Here is a 23,173-nt window from a genome sequence, read left to right as displayed (position 1 = left end):
CAGGGTTGGGAGTTTGGAGGACTGACACACTGTGGGATCTTGAAACAGCTTTCTCATCAGGAACTCTTATCAAACACGTGCTCCCGAAGCGTCACAAAAGCAACGAGAGATCATTGCTCTGGTGGATACTAGGAGCCTTACTGAGGGCACGAGTAGGGAGGCCAAGAGGGGGGCAATCTTGTAGGGCCTTGGAAGACTTGGCTTACATTGGGTAACATGGGAACCTTCAGAGTCGTTTGGAGACGAAGCATGGCTGGGTCTGTTTCCCTGGGATCTCTAGGAGTAGAAGCTGCCAAGCACAAGGGTGGGAGGTTGGGGACCGAAGCAGGCATTCAGAACATCACTCAAAAGCCCAGAGGCAAAGTGTTAATTCCTGCTGTGGAGGTGGCCTCTGACTTCCTGTGCTCCTATGGACAGTTATCCCACAGCCTGTTCTTCCCAGCTGTTTCCCGGGCCCCAGTAGAATCAGTAGCCAAATGCACCCAAGAACGAGTAAGTCTCCAGGCCTGGCAGAGCACTGCCTGAACAGTCCACTAGATGTTCACCTGGGGAGGTGGGGGGGGGGCAGAAGGGGGGAGGCTGAAGCCCACAGCTGGAGGCAGGGCCAGCTCACCACTCCTAAACTCCCATCCAGCCTTGGAGTGATGCTTTCTCCAGACCACTAGCTCAGCAGCTGCGTCTGCTGTTGGCGCGCAGCGAGCGTGTGTTCCAACTGGTCCCCAGAGACACGAACTCAAGTTAGTAAAACACCTTGGCAGGCAGTAAAAGTTGCATCCCTGAGCTCAGAAACCTCAGACGTTGCCCAGAGAGCACAGAGATCCTGAGTGTGGGGCAGAATCCCAGAGCAAGGGGTACAACAGGCCCCCAGGGGTCAGGTGAGCAGGGAAGAAGGTAGTTAGTAAAAGAAAGCCTGTCTGTGGCCCTCTTCAATCTCCCCCATTTCTACCCACCCCATTTCTTCCCTCCTTTCTGCCAGGAACTCACTACGTAGTCCAGGCTGGCCTAAATTCATGGTCCTCTTCCTTTGCCTTTTCCTCTTAGGTTCTGGGACTACAGGCATGCACCACACCAACCATCTTACGGCCCTTGTGGGGTAAAAACACAACCTGTCACTCCATTCCCAATTTGTCCAGGACTAAGTAAGAAAATTGGGAAAGTGCAGCATCGTTAGCGGGGTGACGTCTCTGGCACTCTCCTTCCTCACGTGGTGACAGCCCACAGAGCACTACCACCCCAATCTCATCAGGTTGTTCCACAGGCTGTCTGTGGTTCTCCCACACTCTCGTAACAGCTCCCCCAGGGCTGCCCTTTCCACTCTCTTCGGGGACATAGCAGGGTGGAGTCTAGGCCAAAAGTCAGAAAACACACTGGGCTCTATCAGCGCAGGCAAAGTCACTTAATCACCCAGAAGTTTCCTTATCTGAAAAGCGCCTCCTACTTCACAAGGCTTTGGTAAAAAAATCACATGGTTAGGAAATTTCTGAGTCAACCGTTCAGAGCATGCAATATCACCCAACTGCTCTGAAAGCTGACCCAGCTGTGTGTGCAATAGGAACACTGAATTCCTCAGTATTTTCCTCCAAAATTCCAAAAGCCAAGAGCGGATTAAGTATTATAGACATTTTAGGGACCTCCCAGCCCATGTTCATGCTTTCATTTTGTTTGTTGAAAAACACAAGAAAACGAGGTTCCTGGGCCACACTGCTCATCAATGTATTTCGTAACTTAAGTGAGAAGTCTTGAGTCACAGGTCAGACAGCAGTGAACAGGAGGCAATGAATTCCACAGGTCAGAATCAAGTAACGAAGGAAAGGAAAAACTCTTTAAACCTGAGTAAACAGTACTATAAAGTGATTTCTCTGTGGGGCTCCGGTGGGAGAGTGGCTGGCTCACTAACTAAGTGTATTTTATGAGGGGACCTGGGAAGGTACCCCAATAAGGAAAGGGCTCGACATGTAAGTATGAAGACCCAAATTCAAACCCCCAGAACTCCTGTAAAAGGAGACACAGTAGCACGGTATCCATAATCCCAGAGCTACGTGGAGCTGGAAGTTAGACACAGAATCTGCAGGCGCTTGTTGTCCACGTGGTATGCACAATGGAAAACAACAAAAGATACCCTGACGGGACAGCCAGGGTTCTCTGACCTCCACATATGCACTGTCTCTCACACACACACCATACACATGCACATACCACACACACACACACACCACACACACCACACACACACACCACACACCGCACATACCACACACACACACCACACACACACCACACACACACCACACACACACACACACCACACACACACCACACACACACCACACACATGCACACACCACACATACACACACCACACACATGCACACATACACCATACAACACATACAACACACACACATGCATGCATGCACGAGCATGCACACTGCACACTCCCACCACACACACACACACACACACACACACACACACACCGTGTAGGGGATAGATTTCCCTCTGGTCACAGGGAGTGTTTGCAGGGGTGAGAGTTTGGAGGACTGACACACTGTGGGATCTTGAAACAGCTCTTTCTCATCAGGAACTCTTAATAAAAAAAACGCTCCCTAAGCATCGAGAGAGCATTGCTCAGGTGGATACTAGGAGCCTTCCCGAGGGCACGAGTCCCGACACACTGTAAGATGGACAAGTCTTATACACTGAGGCCCCGTGCTCTCAAAATGCCAGGATGTGAGAAGCCGAGTGGGTTGCTGTGGGGAACTTGGGGGCCTGCTGTTCCGTAGCCAGGGCCCAGTCTGGCCTCTAGTGTAGTGTGACGGCTCCAGTTGAATTGCTCCTGATTATTCACCTGTGAAAGCGCGCCTGGCGATGAGTCAGACAGAGCATGAGGCAGGACACTGTGTGCAAGAGCTTCCCGAACATGTGTGGCCGACACATCTTGAATTCTTCTTAACTTAGGCCAAGAGCTGGGCAAGTCACTTTTATGTGAGTCATTTTATTAAATTTTCCAGTGACTCGGAACCCCGGTGCTAATCATACCTTCGAGCATCAGGGCAGGCCGAATCCGGAACATACCGAAGAATGTGATGCTCTGCGCCCCTAGCCCACCCAAGTCCTGTGTGTCTTGGTGCTGCTGCAGTGCCGGGCATTGAGCCTCTGAGCTCTGCACAAGCCAGACAAGAGCTCTCCCACAGGCCACACCCCCAGCCTCCTGTTCTTGTTTCTTTTCATTACAAATGCCCAAGTATGAGAATATTTCCCCAGCAGCCGCAGAGCCTTAAAAGGATGTTTTACACCAGGAATGTAGCAGGGATTCTTTTCTTAGGTGTTTAATAATGTGTGTTTGCTCTGCGGATGGGGGAGGTTCCCTTAGCTAAAATTTAGCTTATTACAAGATAAGGTCTTTGCAGCTCTGGGTCCATCCCCAGAACCACTCATTGGAAGAGGGGACCAGGGCATAGATCCAGGTGACATGCCCAAGTCACACACTGATAAGTGAATGACCTAGGAGTCAGCTCTTTGCTGCCATTACGTTGCCGCCTTAATGATCATTCCAAACAAAAAGAGGGAATTATGCTTCTTCTGCTGCCCCACTAAGCAGTCCAGGCTTCAGGCTGGCCTCAAAACACGTGCTTTATGCATACATCAGAACTGTGAGCCACACCCAAGTGGTATTTGGTCTGCTTTCTGCGGAAGCATGAGGAGAAAATTAAACAGGTCAGAGTCTCACCACAACTTTTATCCCAAGAGCAAAAACGCAAACCATTTTATTCCCACAATCTTTCGCTAGAAATAGCTCCATTCAGGAAGGGATACCCTTTAACCTTTAATTTTGGATTATAATAATAATATTTTTAAAAGCCTTGATGATGAGTTTGATCTTCGGATGCCATTTGCTAAAGGTCTGTTCAGGTACCCAGAGGCCAGAGTGTAGCTTCTGGTGGAGAAGTGGCTGCTCAGCTTTCCCTACTAACCTAGTGCTAACCTTTGAGCATCCTCTGAGGAGCCTGCCAGTGGTTAGTAAGATCATCACTGGGAGGGCGGACTGCACACGATGGCAACCACGGTTGCTTTATTAAGAGGCATTGCATGTAATGGAGGGAGTTGGAGGACACGTATCACTTAAGATGGGGAAGATCCTTATTTTGTCCCACAGCAGGCACACCCTGCTCATTCAGCTTTAGATGGTGTATGTGTTGGACAAGCAGCGAGACAGAGGGTGTCTTAGCATCTCCTGGTGGCTGGACCACTCTGACGTCAGTTAGAGTCCTACCTTTCAAGATGCAGCCATGCCACTTCAGTTAATGGCATCAATTCTCTTGGCCTTTAGTGTGCACTGCTGGAACCTCTGCCTAACGCTAAAACTGCAACTCTCTAGGCTCCTCAGAGTAAGAAAGTTTGTGAAATTATTTCCTCATCTCCATACACAGTTTTTCCAAAACCCTAGTAGCAAAGAAGCTTGTCTCAACACTCACCTGCAGGTCACAGGGTTCTAAGATTCAACAGATCACAGATCCTGAGGTACAGTATCCAAGGAGACCTTGGGGGGTGATGGGACTCTTTCTGAGGAGATTCTTCTTGACTGTGAGAAGTTAGGGTAGATCAGGACTGGGAGAAGCAGGGAAATGGAGGTCACCTAGGATGGACACCTAAGCCTGGGGGAAACAGCAGGAAACTCTGGCTCATTTTCTCCTTCCTAGGTGCCTGGGCCATGGAGCAATTTTCCTTAACACTTATCAGGATAGAGGCATCAGGAGCCCTTCTCATGGACCAGCAACCCTAGAAGGGTTTGGGCGTTAGGTTGAGATCTCTCACTCCTCACTGTCTGTGCATGGGAACTAAAAGTCTAGGCATCCACTTCCTGAGCCACTGTGGCAACAGTTCAAGCTGCCCGCTCTTAACTTGAGTTCAGTCTTTGCCTCCAGCACATGGGAGTTTCCATTCCCTCCTTCTGCGCTCAGCTTTGTATTCAAACAGCAGCAGCCACAACCACGGGCCCTTTTTTTCCCTTTACTTTGTCTAAGTGCTTTTCTTTCTGTGATGGCAGCAATAGGTCACCGAGTTTCCAGATGCCAAACCCACACTCTCCCACTGGTGGCTGAATTTGACCCATGCCTTTGTGCACTCCCAGCATGCTGATGCTGAGCTCAGCCCAGGAGCTACGCCTGTGCGTCCATGTCAGACAAGTCATGAGTGCTTTTGTTCTTCTCTTGGTGGCTTTTGGGGACCGACTGCCATCTGGAGAGCAACCAGAAGGGACCTCATCCCTTGGAATCTCTTCCTTTTCCCTTGTCAGGCAGCCTGGATGGAAATGAGATATCTCACAGTCAATAAAGAACATGGTAGGCTTTGGGGATCACAAATCTCTTTGGGGGATATTATGAACTATGTGTTCTGTCCTGAGGAGAAATGGACGCAGCACTCTGCACAAGCTTCATGAAGCTTTTCTCTCCAGAGTCCCATGCTAAGAGCCTGAGCTGGAGGCTCTCAGTTCTTTGGTGAATTCAGAACCCTGCTTTGTTTGCTTCATCCTAACGGAGTTTACGAGACCAGTGGAATAACCTCAAGGTTTGCTGCTTTGAAGCCTCACAGTGGTTGAGAGGGTAAACAAATAGTGGTGGTTTTTATATAAAATTTCTTCTTCAGAATACTTTGTGTGAAGAAGCTGGATGACACACGAGCATACTTTGGTCACATCTCTTTCTTCCTATCTCATTCTCTGACTCCTTTATGCCACCGGCAGGGCAAAGGACTCATTACAAAATGAGATGGATCTGCTGTGGCAGGGTGGGAAGAAAGCTGGAGTTTATAGTCCTCATTCTGGCCAGTGAGCCATTTGGGAGATTCCCGATCTCCCCCGGCTTCCTTTTCCTTATCTGTAAAATGAGGACGTTGGATGAGATCAAAGGCAGCTGGCCATCTGAAGGCGGGTGAGCCAAGTCCACCCTACAGCCTGACTCTGTCCAGAAGGCTTGATTGGTGGACAGCACCCTTGCTCATGTCTGCAGTATCTACAGAAGCTTATGGGTCAAGTAGTCAGGTGGAGTAACTGACAGAGACCGTAGAGCCAGCAAAAGTGGCTGAAGTTGTCACTTTTGACCCTTTATAGCAGAGTTTCCCAAGCTGCTTTGGCTGAGGGGACCTGAGAACCTGGCTACTTACTACTTTCTTCTGCTGGTCTGCCATCCCCAGGGGCAAAGGGAATGCTACCCAGCTCGCAGTAGAGGGCTCGTGTGGAACAGAAATGAGTGGGGGGACTCGGTTCACACACTGACTCGGAACAGAAATGAATGGACGGAACCTTACTGAGTCCACTGTGGAGACTCAAATGGAGTGGAAGTAATTAGGGAAACATTGCTTAGCCAACTTCGTGGGCTGATTCGGAATGGAAGTTGATGGGTTATAGCCCAAGATAGATTAGTTACACTGTATTGAAGTCATCCTGTTAATGGAGTCTAAACTCAATGCTAGTGAAAAGTCCAGGGAAACCTCTTATTTGTTTGTTTGCTTGTTGGTCCTCATATACCATGACTACAATTTCTCCTCTCCACTCCCCCCTCCCACTACCCTTCGCCCCTAGATCCACTCCTCTTCCATTTCCTTTTTTTTTTATATAAAAGCAGTAGGCCTTCCAAGGATACCAACCAAGCATGGCATAAAGAGTTCGAAAGAAACTAGGCATAACCCTTAAACCATGGCCAGAGGCTCAACCCAATAGGAGAGACAGGGTCCCAGGTGCAGGCAAAGGAGTCAGAGACACTCCCACGTTGGGGAGTCAAGGGAAACTTCTTAACCCATTCAAACTTCATCACACCCCAAACGGTGTTGGAATCCAGTCATGCAGTGGCCTAGAATGGTCTTCTTCTGCTGAGGCTTTATTAAAAAAATCACTTGGGTGCTATACATTAATAAAGACAGTGAAAGATAACATGCACATTGCTTTCACCTAACTCAACTCTTATTTTGAAATGAACCAAGGTGTTAAATAATAAGAAAGACAAGCAGGCCTGGGGTGGAGGAAGGCCATGCAGTGCCCAGCTGAGCACAGATTTTCTGTCCCGAACATTCCACAGACCGATACATTTTTGTGATCCCTACGGTTCAAATCACACTTTGCAACCATCAGGAACTGGGAAGTCACTGTGCCACAAGAGCGCAGCTGCAGTGGCAGACATCTCAGGGAGTAGGGTTTCCAAGCAAGTCCAGTGCTCAACAGTCTCCTCTCACTGGAATGTATCTTATTTTAAATTTGCCTTTCCTGCTCTTCTGCACTCTCATTCCATGCAAGAAGGGGTGATTTGAAGCAATCACCATAAAGCTCTTCCTTCTGAAAGGAACATATTCAGGGCGGGGGTGGGGGTGGGGGGGTTGGGGGCGGTGCAGGGGAGGGAGCTGGGGAGGGGGCGAGGGCAGAGCCTTCAACAGTGAGATGGGGCATGAACAGAATCCCAGGCCCAGGACAGTGGCTCTTCCAGTCTTTCCCAACCACCAAGCTACTGTCTCTCCTTTGTCTTCCAGAAGTGCCACTGTGTCCTTTCCCTTTTGTATTTGGGCGCATGGGAAATACCTTATGACATGGTACTTTTTCCTAGCTGGCACTTAAAGATGCTTCTATGAAGCTTAGAAAACTCTTTCCCTTCTCCCTTCTGCCATTTTGTTTGGTAGTGACAAATGGGGGCGCATTTCCCCCAAGAAGGTGTGATGATGAAGATAGAATATTTGAATTCATCTTCATTTTTAATTGATGGAAACTGAGAAGCTGTAGTCTGGCAGGAAGATTCCTCAAGGATAGGCCTGGAGCTGGCCGAATCTAAACCCCAGATCTCTAATGGTTCCCACACTGAAGGGTGAGGAGAATGGAAAAATCAAGTGATTCCAGTAAAGGTGTGGTGGCGATCTCCTGGGCCTAGGGTGTCAGAGCAGTGGGACACAGGTTTTGGCTGTTCAGAGAGAGCCCTTGATCAGGCCCACAGTTACTCTTCCTGCTTGGAAACCCACAGTCTCTTTCCTAGAAACCACTAGAGACTTGACTTTCTTGTATACATGTTCACTTTCTGCTTTGTTTGTTTCTGAAAGAATCCAAGCACCTTCTCAGGCACCTTCCCTGGCACGGCTCTGCCTTCCTCCTGGCCTGCTGAGTTTATGCCTTTTGCCAAGAATTACAGCTTATACTTTCCCTCTTTGCCTGAAGGATTCCTGATCTAAAACTCCTTAAACATTCTGCCCTTTCTCATGCTCAGGGCCCCATCCTCAGCTCCTCCTACGTTATTTTACATCAACCCTCCTTTTGGCTGAACAGTTTCTCTCTTTATTGCTATTGGGGGCAAAATGAACTGGAGGAGTTGCTGATGGAGAAGAGCTATTGCTGCCCACAGGTTGCTTTGGGTGAGGGACCAGTGAGGAGAGAGAGGAAAACAGAAGGGAGAAGAGACAGAAAAGGAAAAGAGAGAGGGGGAAGGGAGGGAAGAAAGGGTAGGAAAGAGGAGGGAAGGAACAGGAGAGGAGGGGGAGGGGAGAGAGAGTTGGGGGTTGTTAAGTAGCTAGGATGTGGCCCATACAGGCTTTCCGGAGCTAGTATCACAATGCCCTTGCCTGCAGTTGAATTTCTTTACTTTTTCCCTTCAAGATACATTTTTACCACCTTGTCCAGAGCTAAAAAGGCTGCTCTTACAAACAGCCCTGCAATGAAGCATTTAATCCCAGGGTCTATCTCTGTATAAATCTGCTGCGGTCTAATTTTGCTTTACTGTTTATGTTGTCTTAGTCAACTTCCTGGTCTAAACTCCATAGAGTTCACCTTTAGCCTGTCATACTTTCTAAATTAAGTGCTGGCAGTTCCCAAAGTACAAACACTAGATTTAGGAATGTCCTTTACAGAAAGAAAGCAGGTCCTTTATGCTTCTGGGTGGCACTGTCAGAACCCTTAAGGGAATCTCTCTTTGCCACCGAGCTTTAGCAACTGGTCAAGTCTTCCTATCAGTAAAAAGTGTGACTGTTTTCTTGGAAACAATTGCATAGGGTGGCCCAGCGCTGACCAGCCCACAGAGGTGCATAAAGTCCATACTGTGTGCAGCCGAGCAGTGGCGAAGTCCACGCAGTGAGAACGTCTTTGCCCACATAGAGTTTATCTATTGAGGTTAAAGTTGCACAGCTGCACCACAGTGTTTCTATGGGAAAATGTTTGCTTTAGCTTCTAAAATCTGATTTACAAACAAATTCTCTCTTGGAAGGAAAAGCCAGTCTAAATTTAGAGCTTCCTAGATTAGCTCTAGTTTTCAGTACAGATTTCATCTTTCACTCACACAGGTCATCTGGGGACAGGGTTACTGGAGCATCCAGGTGAAACCAGGAGGCTGGCTGGCACCTGTCTGGTGTGAGTCATGCAGGTGTACCAGGGTTGGGAAAGAGACCTGTGATAGCCAGAGAAATGGTTTCGGTCTCAACCGGGCTGAATTTTCTCAGGTGTTATTAAATGCTACCAACACTGTGCAGGTGCAGAGAGAACCTCAGCTGGATGTGTAAGTAAATCCCCACGCTGTGCCTTCACAGCATCCAAGTTGTTGCCTTTCTTGGGAGAAAAATAATGCACAAGCCCAGATGTCCAAGTTGGTATATCAGAGCGCGAGCCTATAGCAGTGGTTCTCAACCTTCCTAATGCTGCTACCCTTTAGTGCAGTTGCTTGTGTTGTGATAACCCCCAACTATAAAATTATTTCATTGCTTCTTCACAACTGTAATCTTTCTACTGCTACGAACTGTAATGTAAATATCTGACATGCAGGATATCTGATACGTGACCCAAAGAGGTTGCAACCTACAGAGTGAGAGCTGTTGCTCTACAGAAAGATAGGATTAAGCAGTGCTAGGTTTACCTAGAACTATTTTCCCCTATTTTTTGCATTAATTTATCTATTCATTCACTTTACATCCTGGTAGCAGCCACTTCTACCCACTCCTCCCAGTACCACCCTCCCTCTCCTTCCTCCCTCCCCAACTCCCAAGGAAAAGGGTAGCTTCCCTACCCACCCACCCCCAGCTCATCAAGTCACACAAGGACTGAGTTTGTCCTCCTGCCCTGTGGCCTGACAAGGCAGTCCAGTCAGGGGGAAGTGATTGAAAAGCAGGCAACAGAGTCCATGCCGGAGACAGCCCCCACTCCTCTCACAAGTGGACCCACATGAAGCCTGAGCTGTCCATTGGCCACATCTATGTAGAGGACCTAGATCCATTTCATGCATGGTCCTTGGTTGGTGCCCCCAACTCCCCAGACCCCTCTGGGCCTAGTTAGTTAGCTCCATTGGTCCTCCTGTGGAGCTCTAGTCACCTCTAGTTCATCTTATCCCTCCCTCACACTTCTCCACTAGACTTCCTATGCTCTGCCCAGCATTTGGTTGTGAGTCCCAGCATCTGTTTTGCACCTGCTGCTGGGTGGAGCATCTCAGAGGGCAACTCTCATAGGCTTCTGTCTGCAAGCATAGCAGCGTATCCTTATTAGTGTCAGGGGTTGGCTCTCTTCTATGGGGTGGGTCTTGGCTTGGGCCAGGCATTGGTTAGGCATTCTCTCAATCTCTTCTCTGTTCTATCTTTATGCCTGTAGGTCTTGTAGGCAGGGTAAGTTTTGGATCAAAGATTTTGTGGGTGGGTTGGGGTTCTCCTTCCCTCACTAGGAGTCTTGTCTGGTTAGAGGGTGTCCTCTTCAGTCTCCATGGCCCCTGCTACTAGAAGTCTCAACTATAGTCTCCCTCATATCCTCCCAGAGGCTAGTTCTGATTTAGGTCTCCAGCTGGTCGCAGAGATGCGCCCACCCACAGTTTCTCTTTTCTCTGCAGACCTTCTGTCCCTTCCCCAAGCCCCTCTCTCCCCAGGTCTGATTTCCACCCTTATTTTTCTCTGAAATCCCCCTCCTACTCCGTTCCCTCTCTTCAACCACTAACTCTATCTACTCTATTTCCCCTTCTGAGTGAGATTTAAACATCCTCCTACACTGTCAATAGAAAGAAATGGCAGCCTACAGATTGGGAAAAGGTCTTCACCAATCTTACACCCGACAAAGGGCTAATATCCAAAATAATAAAGAACTCAAAAAATTAAACAGTGACAAACAAAATAAGCCAATTAAAAACGGCGGCACAGAGCAAAACAGAGAATTCTCAACAGAAGAATATGGTATGGCTGAGAAACACTTAAAGAAATGTCCAACATCCCTAGTCATCAGGGAAATGCAAATCAAACAACTCTGAGATTCCATCTTATACCTATCAGAATAGCTAAGATCAAAAACTCAAGTGACAGCACATGCTGGCAAGGATGTGGAGAAAGAGGAACATTCTTCCACTGCTGGTGGGAGTGCAGACTTGTACAACCACGTTGGAAATCAATCTGGCACTTTCTCAGAACACAGGGAATAGCTCTGCTCCAAGACCCAGCTATATACCACTCCTGGGCATACACCCAAAAAGATGTTCCACCATACAACAAGGACATTCGCTCAACTATGTTCACAGAAGCTTTATTTGTAATAGCCAGAAACCAGAAACAACTTTTATGTCCCTCAAACGAAGAATGGATAAAGAAAATGTGGTACATTTACACAATGGAATACTACTCAGCTATTTGAAACAAGGAAATCATGAAATCTGCAGGCACCTGGACAGAACTAGGAAACATGGGGTAACCCAGACCCAGAAAGACATACATGGTATATACTCATTTATCGCATATTTTACCTACATAGCACAGGATAAATGTATTACAATGCACAGACCCAAAGAAGATAAGTGACAAGGAGGGCTCAAGGGAGGATGCTTAAATACCTAGAACTCCTGCTCCTGTAAAACTCCTACAGAAGCTGGAGTGCTCTTATGGGGACCTGGTTTTAGGTCTTTTATTCTGGTCTGATCTCCTGAAGAACAGAGCTATTTCTTGAGTCTAATTAACCATTAGTGAAAGGGCTTCCTGGTGAACATGGCTCTCAGGACACATGCCTGGCTTCTGGGCCAGGTGCTCCAGGGTCCTTGCTGTCTACGCCAAGACCCTACATAGCTAAGGTATGCCGTCCTGCCTTCTACTGACACTGAACCTCTTTTGTTCATAGGGCTTGTAAGTTGCATTTTATTAGTAATAATGACTGGTAGAGAGGGCATTTTCTGAGTCTTAATGACCAACTGCCGGAACTATGGGCCTGAGGCAATGCATATACTAGGCTATTAAACTCTGAAATTTGAAAATGTAAAGAAAAGTAATTACCTTCTTATGCATGTTACCATGGACACCGAGTTTTGTTTATCATTTCAGCCTTTTCTTAGAGGTTAAAGTCCAGTTTAGTAACCAATAGGGAAGGGGCCCTTCAACCTCAATTTCCACTCACCGTATAACACTTGACGTTATGTGGTGAGCGTGTTTCTTTAAAAAGCTACCCATCGTCCCTGAAATAGCATGTGGATTGCCACAGCAAGTATTCATTTTTCATTGAACAGTTCAGCAATCAGTCTTTAAAATCAGCTAAGCCCATAGATGCTCATACTCCATCCCTACGAAGTGGCAGGAACTTGCACATCATTCTTTCGCCCTAAAGAATGATCTATTTTTCAGCCTTCAGACTGCATGCACATATTTTATGCATTATGCATTAGTGCCAGAAATACTTTTTCAATCGGATCTATTATTACAGCACATAGCTCAGAGATTAACTTTTAAGGGCGAGGAGGAATATGCCCAGAGAATTACCTAATACTCCATAATTCACACAGTAACTATTTGCTCCACATGTTTCTGAGCTTGGGATACCACTTCTTTTCAAACACTATGGGAAAGCAGGAATCCATCAATTTCACATCACTGCAAAAGTGCTGGCCCAGACTTATATGACTAACCTTTATTATTATTTTTTTAATCATCTATCCTAGAGATAAAAGACTTCGACGGAAAAAAAATCAGAAAACATCATCCAGAATTTTAAACTTTCTTCTTTAAGTATTTTTTAAATCTATTGGTCTTTATGTTTCTTTATCATAACAAATGGGTAATACAACAGATTTTTATCAGATACTTAATACAGAAAAACCATTCATGTGTCTGAGTATCTTTGGAAGTGAGTTCAGCTCTCTGATGAGGCAGATCTCAGAAGCATGCAAACGAAGAAGCCTCCTTATGAGTCAGAGATGTAAGTTGTGCCGCAGTCTCCCCATGACATATGCTGTACTAGAGGTGTGAGGCAGTGCACTGAGCATAAGGCAAGGCCACAGCAACTCTGAGGATTCAGGAAGGTGTCTTAAAAGAAGTAGCATTTGTTTTTTATGTGAACTCTGCAGCCTAAGACACAAGTACAAGATTATTATTATCTTGCTTATTTAATTATTCTTTTCTTCAGTGTGTGTGTGTGTGTGTATGTGTGTGTGTATGTGTGTGTGTGTGTGTGTGTGTGTGTGTGTGTGAGAGAGAGAGAGAGAGAGAGAGAGAGAGAGAGAGAGAGAGAGAGAGAGAGAGAGAGAGATCTGTGCATGTGTATGTATGTGTGTGTGCATGCATCAGAAGCCAGAAAGGGACAATGTCTTCCTCTCTCTCTCTCCATCTCATTCCCCTGAGACAGAGTCTCTCACTGACCCTGAACCACGCTGCTTTTGCTAGGCTGGTTGGCCAGGCAGTTCCTGGGATCCTCCCATCTCCACCCCTCAACACTAGAGTTACAGACATTTCTGGCTTTATATGGGTGCCGGAGACTCGAACTCAGGTCTTTGTGTTTGCAGAACAAGTGCTGTTACTCACTGATCCATCTCCCCAGCTCCCCTTAATCATCCTTCCACAAAAAAATGGATACATTCTCACAGTACTAAACTAGGGAAATCTTACCACAGTTTTTAAGCAGTCTACTCTACTCCCACCCAGGCACCAGGCATCGCTCTAAGCAGCATATAAAGAAGCAAGTCTTGACACAGTTGTGACAAGCCACATGGACACAGCGTCAGTGGAGACAATAATGGTGCTGGCTAAGGCAGGTGGACACCTCTGGGCTGTGAGCACACCGTTTCCTGCCTTTAGGGAAGTGCAAGGGGCTTTCTCTTGTCTTCTTTTTTACCTATAGACAGCCAAACCATACACTATGCCAGTGAGATTTACGTAGGCTGTTAGCATCACACTCTGGAAGCTTATGTTACAAGGAGGAGGAAATAAAGGGACCAGAAGAGAATTTATTAGGGTAGCTGACTGGATCCCGTGGGTCTACGTAAGAGCTTTGAAGATACGGTGATCATATATATACAGTCATAAACATGAGCCGCCATGGACCCAGGGCATCTAGACAATACTCAATAGGCCCTTGGCATTGCAGAAAGCAGAGGAGCCTCCTGGGACAGGCAAGGCCAGGGGGTCCAGAGGACTTAGGTGAAAACGATAATGAGCAGGAAGGGGAACAGATGCCAATCAGCCTTGCCGTTAGCTTGAACTGTAGCCGTGTTGATCCGTCTGTGCTGTCTGTAAAACCGCACAGCCACTGTCTCCTGGTTGCTTTTCCTGACGCTGACACCCACCTCAGATGACCCTCACCCAACAGCATGCACCCTATACTCCTAAAATGACACGGTTAGACAACAATCCCATGTTTGCCCAGCACTCTTGACCTTGGGGTTCTTCTGCAAGGTCAGCACATTCGCCTAGCGCAATGTTTGGAGTCCAGTGTGGAGCCTGAGGCAGCCATCAATGACTGCCGACAGAAACAGAGGGTCAGGCCTCAGGCCACTGCTGTCCTGCAGGCACAGAAAGAGTAGTAAAAAGAATATGGTTCTGTCTACACAGGTCTTGATCTAGAAGAATGTAAGATTTAGTCTACATCTTTTGGGGTTTTGGTTTTTGTTGTTGTTGTTGTGTGTTTTGGGTTTTATTTGTTTTTTGTTTGTTTGTTTGTTTTGTTTTGTTTGAGACAGTGTTTCTTTGCGTAGTCTCGGCTGTCCTGGAACTCACTCTGCAGACTAGACTGGCCTCGAACTTCCAGTGGTCTGCCTCCGTGAGTGCTGGGATTAAAGGCATGCGTCACCACACCAGCTTCATTCTAGATCTTAAGGAGACCACACATGAGGGACTGAAGAAGATTCTTGGGCCCGAATAAAGAGGAAAAGCCCCAAACTCAAGCCAGAGCTTTCAGCTTGGGGGCCCCTTGTTATTGCACCTAGACACATGAGTAGGTAAATTTGGTATGAGGGGAGAGGGAAGCCCAAGAAGTCAGCAACTGGCCACCAAGCGGCCAATCAGAGCTGAAAACAACAAGTGGCTGCTGTGGTTTGGATGCTCCCTGCCCCACCCCCCAGCGCCTCATGTGAAATGTTAGAAGCAGGACCTTGAATGGCTTATGGCTCATCTCAGGACTGACAGAATAAAATCAGCAGCTCAGCTCAGCTTTCCTTCCTGCCTTGCATGCTGCCTCAGCATGATGTCCTCTATGTTATGGACAAGAAGGAAAGTCTTCCCCACAGTCCCGCGCCAGCCTCCTAGACTCCTCAGCCACCAGGCGCTGGTGGGCAGTAACTCTCTGTGCCTTGTGACTTACTCAGCAGGGGGCATTCTGTTACAGCCTCAGAAAACTGGACTAAGACAGTTGCCCAAGACTGGAGCTGTTTTCTTAAAATTGTTTGAACGGTAGCTTTTTCAATAGAAAAATCCAGGAGAAATCTAAGTGTTTTGAAAGGGAAGATGAAAAAAAAAAAAACTTCTGCAAGTACTCTGACACCCAACTGAGTATTGATAAGACAAACAGAAAGGCTGAGCAATAGCTTCGTAGACCAACCTCCCTGGCACGGGCTAAATCAATCGTGAAGGCAGCCTGCGGGAGACAGCCTACCCTAACTGAGAAAAAGCATATCCCAGAAAGCATGTGTTCTGACTCAGTCTCTCACAGGGCCTAGGCTGAAGCACTCCCTCCCCTCACCCCCCATGCTGACTGGTTTTCCACATCTCCAGCCCACAGGCCCATCCTCCTGCCTCTGTGACCCTCCGTGAGGCAGGAGTGAGCATGGCAGGGAAGCAGAGAGGTTGGCTGGCTAGTCTTTGAACGCAGAGACTAATAAAACTGACAAGGCCATCCAACTGGGCAGAATGATGCTTGGAAGTGAAAGGAAAAAGGGAGACACAATTGTCTGTATTTGAAGTGTGACCTTTGGGGGTGTATGTGGGGGGGTGTCACATGCAATGACAGCTTTGCAGAATCAGTTAGCTGGGATGCTCTTCTGGTAAAACAGCTGAGCTACAGCACAAAAAAGCTAGGCCACTTGTCCTAGATGGATCATATGTAAACAAGGGTCCTTCATTCTTCACTCAAGTCAAAAGGCAAGATGCCCCTGCCCCTTCCACTGCCCTGCGTCCCTGGGGGGATTGTACAAACCCATTGCAGAGGCCTCCTGAAGGACCTTCTCACATCAGTAACTTTGGTCATGAAAAAATTATCTTAAAGTTTTACGTGTGTGTGTGTGTGTGTGTGTGTGTGTGTGTGTGTGTGTGTGTGTGTATAAGGGAAGAACCTATAGGAATCATGTCACTTCTTTCACCAGATGAGTCTAAGAATAAAACCCAGGTCATCAGGCTTGGCAGCAAATACTTTTATCTGCTAAGTCTACCCACAAAAAAAGAAAAAAGAAAAAAAAAACAACAACTATTTTCCCAGCAGCTCAGGATGTAGCCTTCTCATGCCTGGGGAGAGAAGCAGACTCCATGTCCATGTCCAGTTTGCTCAGGAACCCCTGCTCAGTTAAGCGGACACATGACCAAGCAGATGGCGATAGAGTATATGCAGTCATTCCTTTTGCTTTCCAAAAAGTACGTTTTTATTCATTATTTGAAGTTTTCATACGTTTATGCAATGTGTTTTAATCATATCTACCCGCTAGTACCTCCCTCCAACTCCCCCTAGTGCCCCACCTGGCTCCCTCTTTACTCTGTGCCCTTTTTTGTTTGTTAGGTTTACTTTATTTTCATTGACTCGTATGCATCCGTATGTGTGTTTGCACGCACGTGTGTATGTGGTATACCTTCCAGGGCCTGACCACAGAGGTCGGTTCCCCTAGGGCTAAAGTCACAGGCAGTTGTGAGCTGCCTGATGTGGGTGCTGGACACAGAACTTGGATTATCTTCAAAAGCAGCAAGTGCTCTTAGCCATTGAGACATCACTCCACTCTTAGTAAGTCTGAGTACAGTTAGTACCGCGCATACATGCCTGGGTGTGGGGCTGCCCGCTGGGGACCATATCCCTCAAGAAGAGTGAGTCTCCCTTCTTCTGCGGCCACCAGTTGTCAATAGGTCCCCCCAGATGAGCTGTAACTTTGACTGGCTTGATCTTATGTAGCTCTTACTCAGGTAAACACGTTTGCAGTGGGTTGACACGTTGTGGCCAGAAGGCAGCATTTCACGGCTCTCCTCCATGCTTTCTGCCCACTCCTTGGCAATGTTCCTGAGCCTTGGATGGTGGGCACTTGCTACAGATGGTTCATCCACAGCTGGCTGTTCACAGCTTGATAGTTAGCCCTTGGACCAGTTGTGAGGAGTCTCTGCATTAAGAACTGCCCACTGTGAGAAGTGTGGACAAAGCTGAGACAAACACAAATCCATGGACATAAATATAAGTACTTGGAAGGCATTTGGCAGCATGGCCATTTATCAAAGCAACAGTATGGTTCCTCCTCTCTGGCCCCAGGGCCTGTGATGCCCGAAGTCATAGGCCTCTAATTTGGTTTATAAGTAATAGGTATGAAATCCTTCCTGTGCAGCAGGCCTCATATCCAGTCAAACAAAGTTTAGTAAATACTATAATATTGTGTCACTATTTACCAGTGAGCAAATCTTGCCAGGCAGGCTGGTATTGTAGCAAAGTCCGCCATGTAAGACAGCTGATGTCTCCTCATCCCCCCACCCACCCCCCACCTCCCGCCAGAACCCGACATAGCATTTCCACATAAGCTAACTAGGAGGAAGAGAATTTCCTGGGTAGTTGAGGTTGATTTTCCTATGCCCTGCATCCAAAGTGAATGCTGTTCAGTGGTCTCTTACCACTAGTAACCATGAATGAACAAGCACCACGGCAGCAGCCTGTGTTGTTGGGTGCCTCTGGGCTTCTCTGACCCATTATTTGTCGTGCAGAGTCTCATGCCTACACTGAGATTGTCATTTACTAGCCCCTGTCTCCTGGGAGCAGCATTGCCCACCTCTGTAGGGTACTTCTGTTCAAACTATCTCCCCTTTTTTTACATATTAGAATTTTAATTAGCTATCAAACTAGTGGTTTCCGTAACATTTCCTCATAGATGGCTTTCTGACTTTAGGGAGCTGCTATTGGACAAACATGAAATCTCAATTTAGGAGAGACCCATCAAGTTGGGTAAATTCAAATTACAACCACAAGTTTTTATAGTTGCCCGTGGAATGTGGACCTCAGCAGCTATCTCAATTATTAAATACCTGCTGTTTCAGTGCAGTTCAGCTTCAAATTGACTTGGCCAAAAAAGCAAGCCAGGCATACAAAGGAAACACACAACGTTAAGATTCTGGAAATGAAACTCTGCATCCACAAACTCTCATAAAAATTCTGACCAGGAGTCAAAATGCCCCAAACTGTCACATCTCCCGGGTCTGCGATGGTGCCTTCTGTTGGTTCGCAACCAGGCTTGGACATCTGGGACCTGACAAGAGATGTGCCCAGGGTGCTCACGCAGGAGCTCTCATGAAGAATTAATTTTGCTTACATGTATATGTACTTGATAAAAAAAATCAGTTCATAGCTAACAAAACCCTCATTAAGCGTATAGTTTGGCATTAATTAAAATGAATTAATGGGTTATCAGCCTGGAAACATAAACCATCTCATTTGTTATTGACCCACATTTTATAGGCTATTGTGGGTCATGTTCCCAGGAAGTGCTCTCGGGGGACCAGGGAGCCAGTTCAGTGTGTAAAGAAGCCTGCCACCGAGGCTGACAACCTGGATGTGATCCTGAGAAGCCACATGGTGGAAGTGGAAACAGACTCCTGCAAGATGCCCTCTGACCTCCGTATGTGCACCATGGCATACGTGTTTCTACCCCCACACACATTCAACAAATAAAAATACCACTAGAATGAAAATCTGCACTCTTGGGCTCAATATCTGATGAAGGGAAAGTGGTAAGCAGAGTGAAAAAGAGGAGGGGGAGGGGAGACATTAAGGGACAATGTGGTCCCAGTGAAAAGGTCCCACCAGTCTACAGGGAGCCTTTGAGAGTTGCTCCAGATCAGTTCCAGCGGGTCATGGCTTCCCGCTTTAATATCAGCCATTTGAGGCAGGTTCTTCCTGGCAGATGTGACCTCCACAACAGATGTTATACTTCAGACGAGGCAAGGCCCATAGGCTCTCAGCATGTGGGGGAAAAGGCCTTCATTCCTAGGCAGTGGTCCTCCTGAGTAGGAATCCGGGCAGCGCATCAAAGCACAGCTACAGCCCACCCCTGGCAGCCCTGGACTTGACTCTCCCTATGGGTGTTTATCAAAGCTTCTCAAGCAGTGGGCCTGTGTTCTCACAGGGGATGGAGAGAACGGCCAGAGTGATGGCACAGATGCCAAGGTGCCAACAGATACCCTCACCTGCTCCTACCCTCTGTAGACTTTCCCTAGTGTCAATAAATATGACTTCTCACCTTGGTTTTTCTGAGGGACAAGTGTGGCTAATTCCCCGGGGGGAGTGAGCCACTTGCCTTTCTGTCCTTCTCAAGCTAGGGTTTCTTTTCTTCCCCAAATCGAGGAATGCACCAAATGTCCTAGCAGATCGGTCGGGTTTTACACCCGCTCTTTCTCCCCATCTATAATGACGTCTGCCTTCTCCTTGGTGATCAGATTCAGTGAGCCCTTCCAAGATGGCGGCTCCTCTACTTTGCCAATTGGTCCCTTGAAACAAGAAGCACCCAAGGCATGATCAAAACAAGGTGTAGTTCACTGGGCTGCCACTTGGTCTCCTACCAAAAGCATTTCTGTCCTAGGAATGGAAGCCTCTGATGCCACCAGGCTCAGTGTTGAGGATTCTCAACTGCTATCACTGGGGAAGTTTGGGAGGACCCCTCCTGGTCCCACCCTTTTGTTCCCAGACTCTTGAGTTCTAGGCCCCATCTGGAAACTTTGATTTAAGGTGACATCTAACCGCACAGAGAATCACCTATGAGCTGCACTATCAGCTACAGCCTTCACTGAGAATGTGCCTTGGTCCCTGTCTGAAAGCTAATCAAGGGCCTAGAGTGTGGCCGAAGCAGTAGAGTCCATTGGCGTGTGCCGCTCCAACAGCTCCTTTGTTGAAAAGTGGGTTCTGAACCTGTGCTTAACATTGAAAAGTCCTCAGATAGGGGTCCTCACGAAAATGCTAAGGTCAGTGTCTTAGCCACTCACTTTTCTGTTGCTGGGAAAGAGACACCATGACTGCTGCAGCTCTTAAAGGATTAATAAAGGGAGCGTTTAATTGGGAAGGGCTTACAGTTAAAGGTGATCAGTCAATTATCATCATGGCTACAAGAATGGCCTCAGTCACAGTCATAGGGGAGGGGAGTAAGGGGAAAATGGGAGGGAGGGAGGAACGGGAGGATGCAAGGGATGGGATAATCATTGAGATGTAATATGAATAAATTAATTAAATTAAATTTAAAAAAAGAATGGCTCTGCAGCAGTAGATGAGAGCTACATCCTGATCTTCAGGCAGAGAGAGAGAGAGAGAGAGAGAGAGAGAGAGAGAGAGAGAGAGAGAGAGAGAGAGAGAGAATGGACTTTTGAAACTTCAAAGCTGGCTCCCAGTGTCATACCTCCACGAACAAGACCACGCCTACTCCAACAAGGCCACACCTTCTCAAATAGTGCCACTCCCTGGCAACTGAGCATTTAAATATATGAACCTGTGGGAGCCATTCTTATTCAAACCACCGCAGTTGGAAAATATAAATCCACGCCTAAGGTATTTTTCATTCAGATTAAAATTAACTGGAAGACTTCCAGAGTACACGTTCTGTGTCCTTGAGGGATGGTGCTATACAGGGGCCAGTATTACTCTGCTGTTGAAATATTAAACACCCGCTGCAGCAGTAGCTAGAAAGGCCTTGGGAAGTAGAAGGCTATGCCAGTGGCGTCATGCAGGGCCTCTATGCCTCCCACAGTGGTGATGGGCTGGTGTAAACACTGGAGTGGGTAATGGAGACTGGCCACCATTCATTGCCAGTCATCATGTCTCCTGCATGGCCAGTGCCTCTCTCGCAATTAGCAACAGGTAAGGCAAAGATGTTTATACTCAGTGCTCACTTTCACATGTGGCAAGCCTCACCATAGAGGTTTTTCATCCAGTCAAAATACTACAAATTACTAGGCCTTGGCTTGCATATGCTGCAACCCCATGGCTCTTCTATTTGTTACAAAGTAGATGACCAGGGCCCACCTAAAACTTTCTCCATTGACTGTCTTTCAAAGCCACCCCTTGAAAGTGTCATAAATGTCCACTTTGAATCCATATCTAGAAATGGCCTATCCTTGAAGCAAGCTTGAACCGTTTCCATCAATCACCTGATCATGAAATAACCTCCATGTGGTCATAGAGAAGTACTGATGGAGAAACTGGGCAAGGGGAGCTTCTGTGCAGTCAGGTTGCCCCTGCAATCCCAGCTACTCCATGCTCATCTCACAATGGACTGTTTTAAGATCTATTGATGCATCTCTGCAAGAGCCCAGCTTATGAGGGGCTTCCTTGGCACCTAGCTATTTGTCCTCCTATACTTTGTCTCTGCTTGGACCCTGTAGTGTGTCCAAGGCATTGTTCAAAGCTGTGGAACTTTCTGCTTTATATAGCATATCTAGCCATTTACATTTTCATAATCCCATTGGGCTCATAAAAATTCCACTTGGCATCACTGGGCACAGCACTAGAAGGTCTGTGGGTCACATGGTCCAGGGGGCAGGGATGCTTGCACTTGAAGCAGAGTCCTTTCTTTCTCTGGTCTACCTTCAAAGCCTTTGAATGATGCTGTTGTAGTTTTGTATGTGAATGTCTCCCATGTGCTCACATGCTTGAACACTTGGCCACCAGATGGTGGTGCTGTTGGGGAAGCATTGAAGTCTTTGGAAGGTGGAGCCAGGCTGGCACAGGTGAGCACCGGAAGTCATACATCGGAAGTCATAAGCATTGCAGGTCATACAGGATATGAACAACCATCACTGCAAACTCTGGCCTCTACAGATAAAGCTACTCCAGCTACCATGTCCATCACAGAGGACTGTAGCACATGAAACCGTGAGCCAAGGCACACTTCTCCCTTAAGCTGTTTCTGACAGGTGTTGACAAGCTGTAGCAGCAGTCCAGCTATGCAGACTGGAGCAGGATTCCTGAGCATGACACACACACACTGTCCCAAAGCCCCATCTCTGTGTGTAGTGTAAGATGCCACCATTTGTCTTTTCCTTTGTGTGTGTTGCCCTGACATGGCCCCGACCACTGTTCCCATATGAACAGTACTGGTGTGGCTTGCTACAGTAAGAAAATTTCCCTCAGTCAAGGCATTACGTTAAGAGGATCAATACCTGAGGGAGATTTTCCAGAAGCTTTCTCAGTAGAATGAATGCTTCTCTCCTGGTGGGTCTCGAAGGCCTAACACAATGACCTTGATTCCGGCTGTTCACTGTGCCTCTCTTCTCTGAAAAATCTTTCTTCCCTCTGTCAGTTTCTAGGCACTCCAGTGGGGGCCATGGCTGAGCGCCTGGCTCTTATTCTCAGTTATGCCCTGCACCCCCATCTTGGTGTCCTATGCCTGTTAGACCACCCTACAGGGAATAGTGCTACTCTGATGGTGTTGCTCAGTTCTGAGTAGGCCTCATATAAACCCTGGAGGATCCCTGATTCCTTCCATAGACCCTGAGGGTGCCCCCCCTCCAGGACCAGAGAGGAGCTCATTGGGAGCAGCCAGTTAACAATCACGATGATGCCCCCCAGACACGTCCACTGATCAATCTGCTCTAGATAATTCCCCAACTGAGGCTTCTCTTCTCAGATGACTCTAGGCTATATCAAGTTTGCCATTTAGGCTGACTAGGACAGCTGCCAATCATCAGGCAAGCCTCAGAAGCTGATTTGAGAAGAGCCCTCTAATAGGACAGGAAGAGAAAAGAGTCAACCATCCAAGTGTACCTGAAGCTAGCTGCTTCT

At 47.3% G+C, this 23,173-nt stretch overlaps 1 long non-coding RNA gene across 1 annotated transcript in view; it reads left to right on the top strand.

Annotated features, from left to right (window-relative positions):
* LOC311598544 overlaps positions 1-18,915 on the top strand; it is a 28,019-nt gene extending 9,104 nt beyond the window's left edge. Inside the window, exon 3 of the long non-coding RNA XR_014779564.1 lies at positions 18,866-18,915. This is a non-coding gene — a long non-coding RNA (uncharacterized lncRNA). The remainder of the gene's footprint in view (positions 1-18,865) is intronic.
* The last annotated feature ends 4,258 nt before the right edge of the window (positions 18,916-23,173 follow it).

This window comes from Acomys minous, assembly GCF_964271855.1.
Source record: "Acomys minous genome assembly, chromosome: 5".
Taxonomy (NCBI): domain Eukaryota; kingdom Metazoa; phylum Chordata; class Mammalia; order Rodentia; family Muridae; genus Acomys; species Acomys minous.
This window is presented reverse-complemented; position numbering and strand designations above follow the sequence as displayed.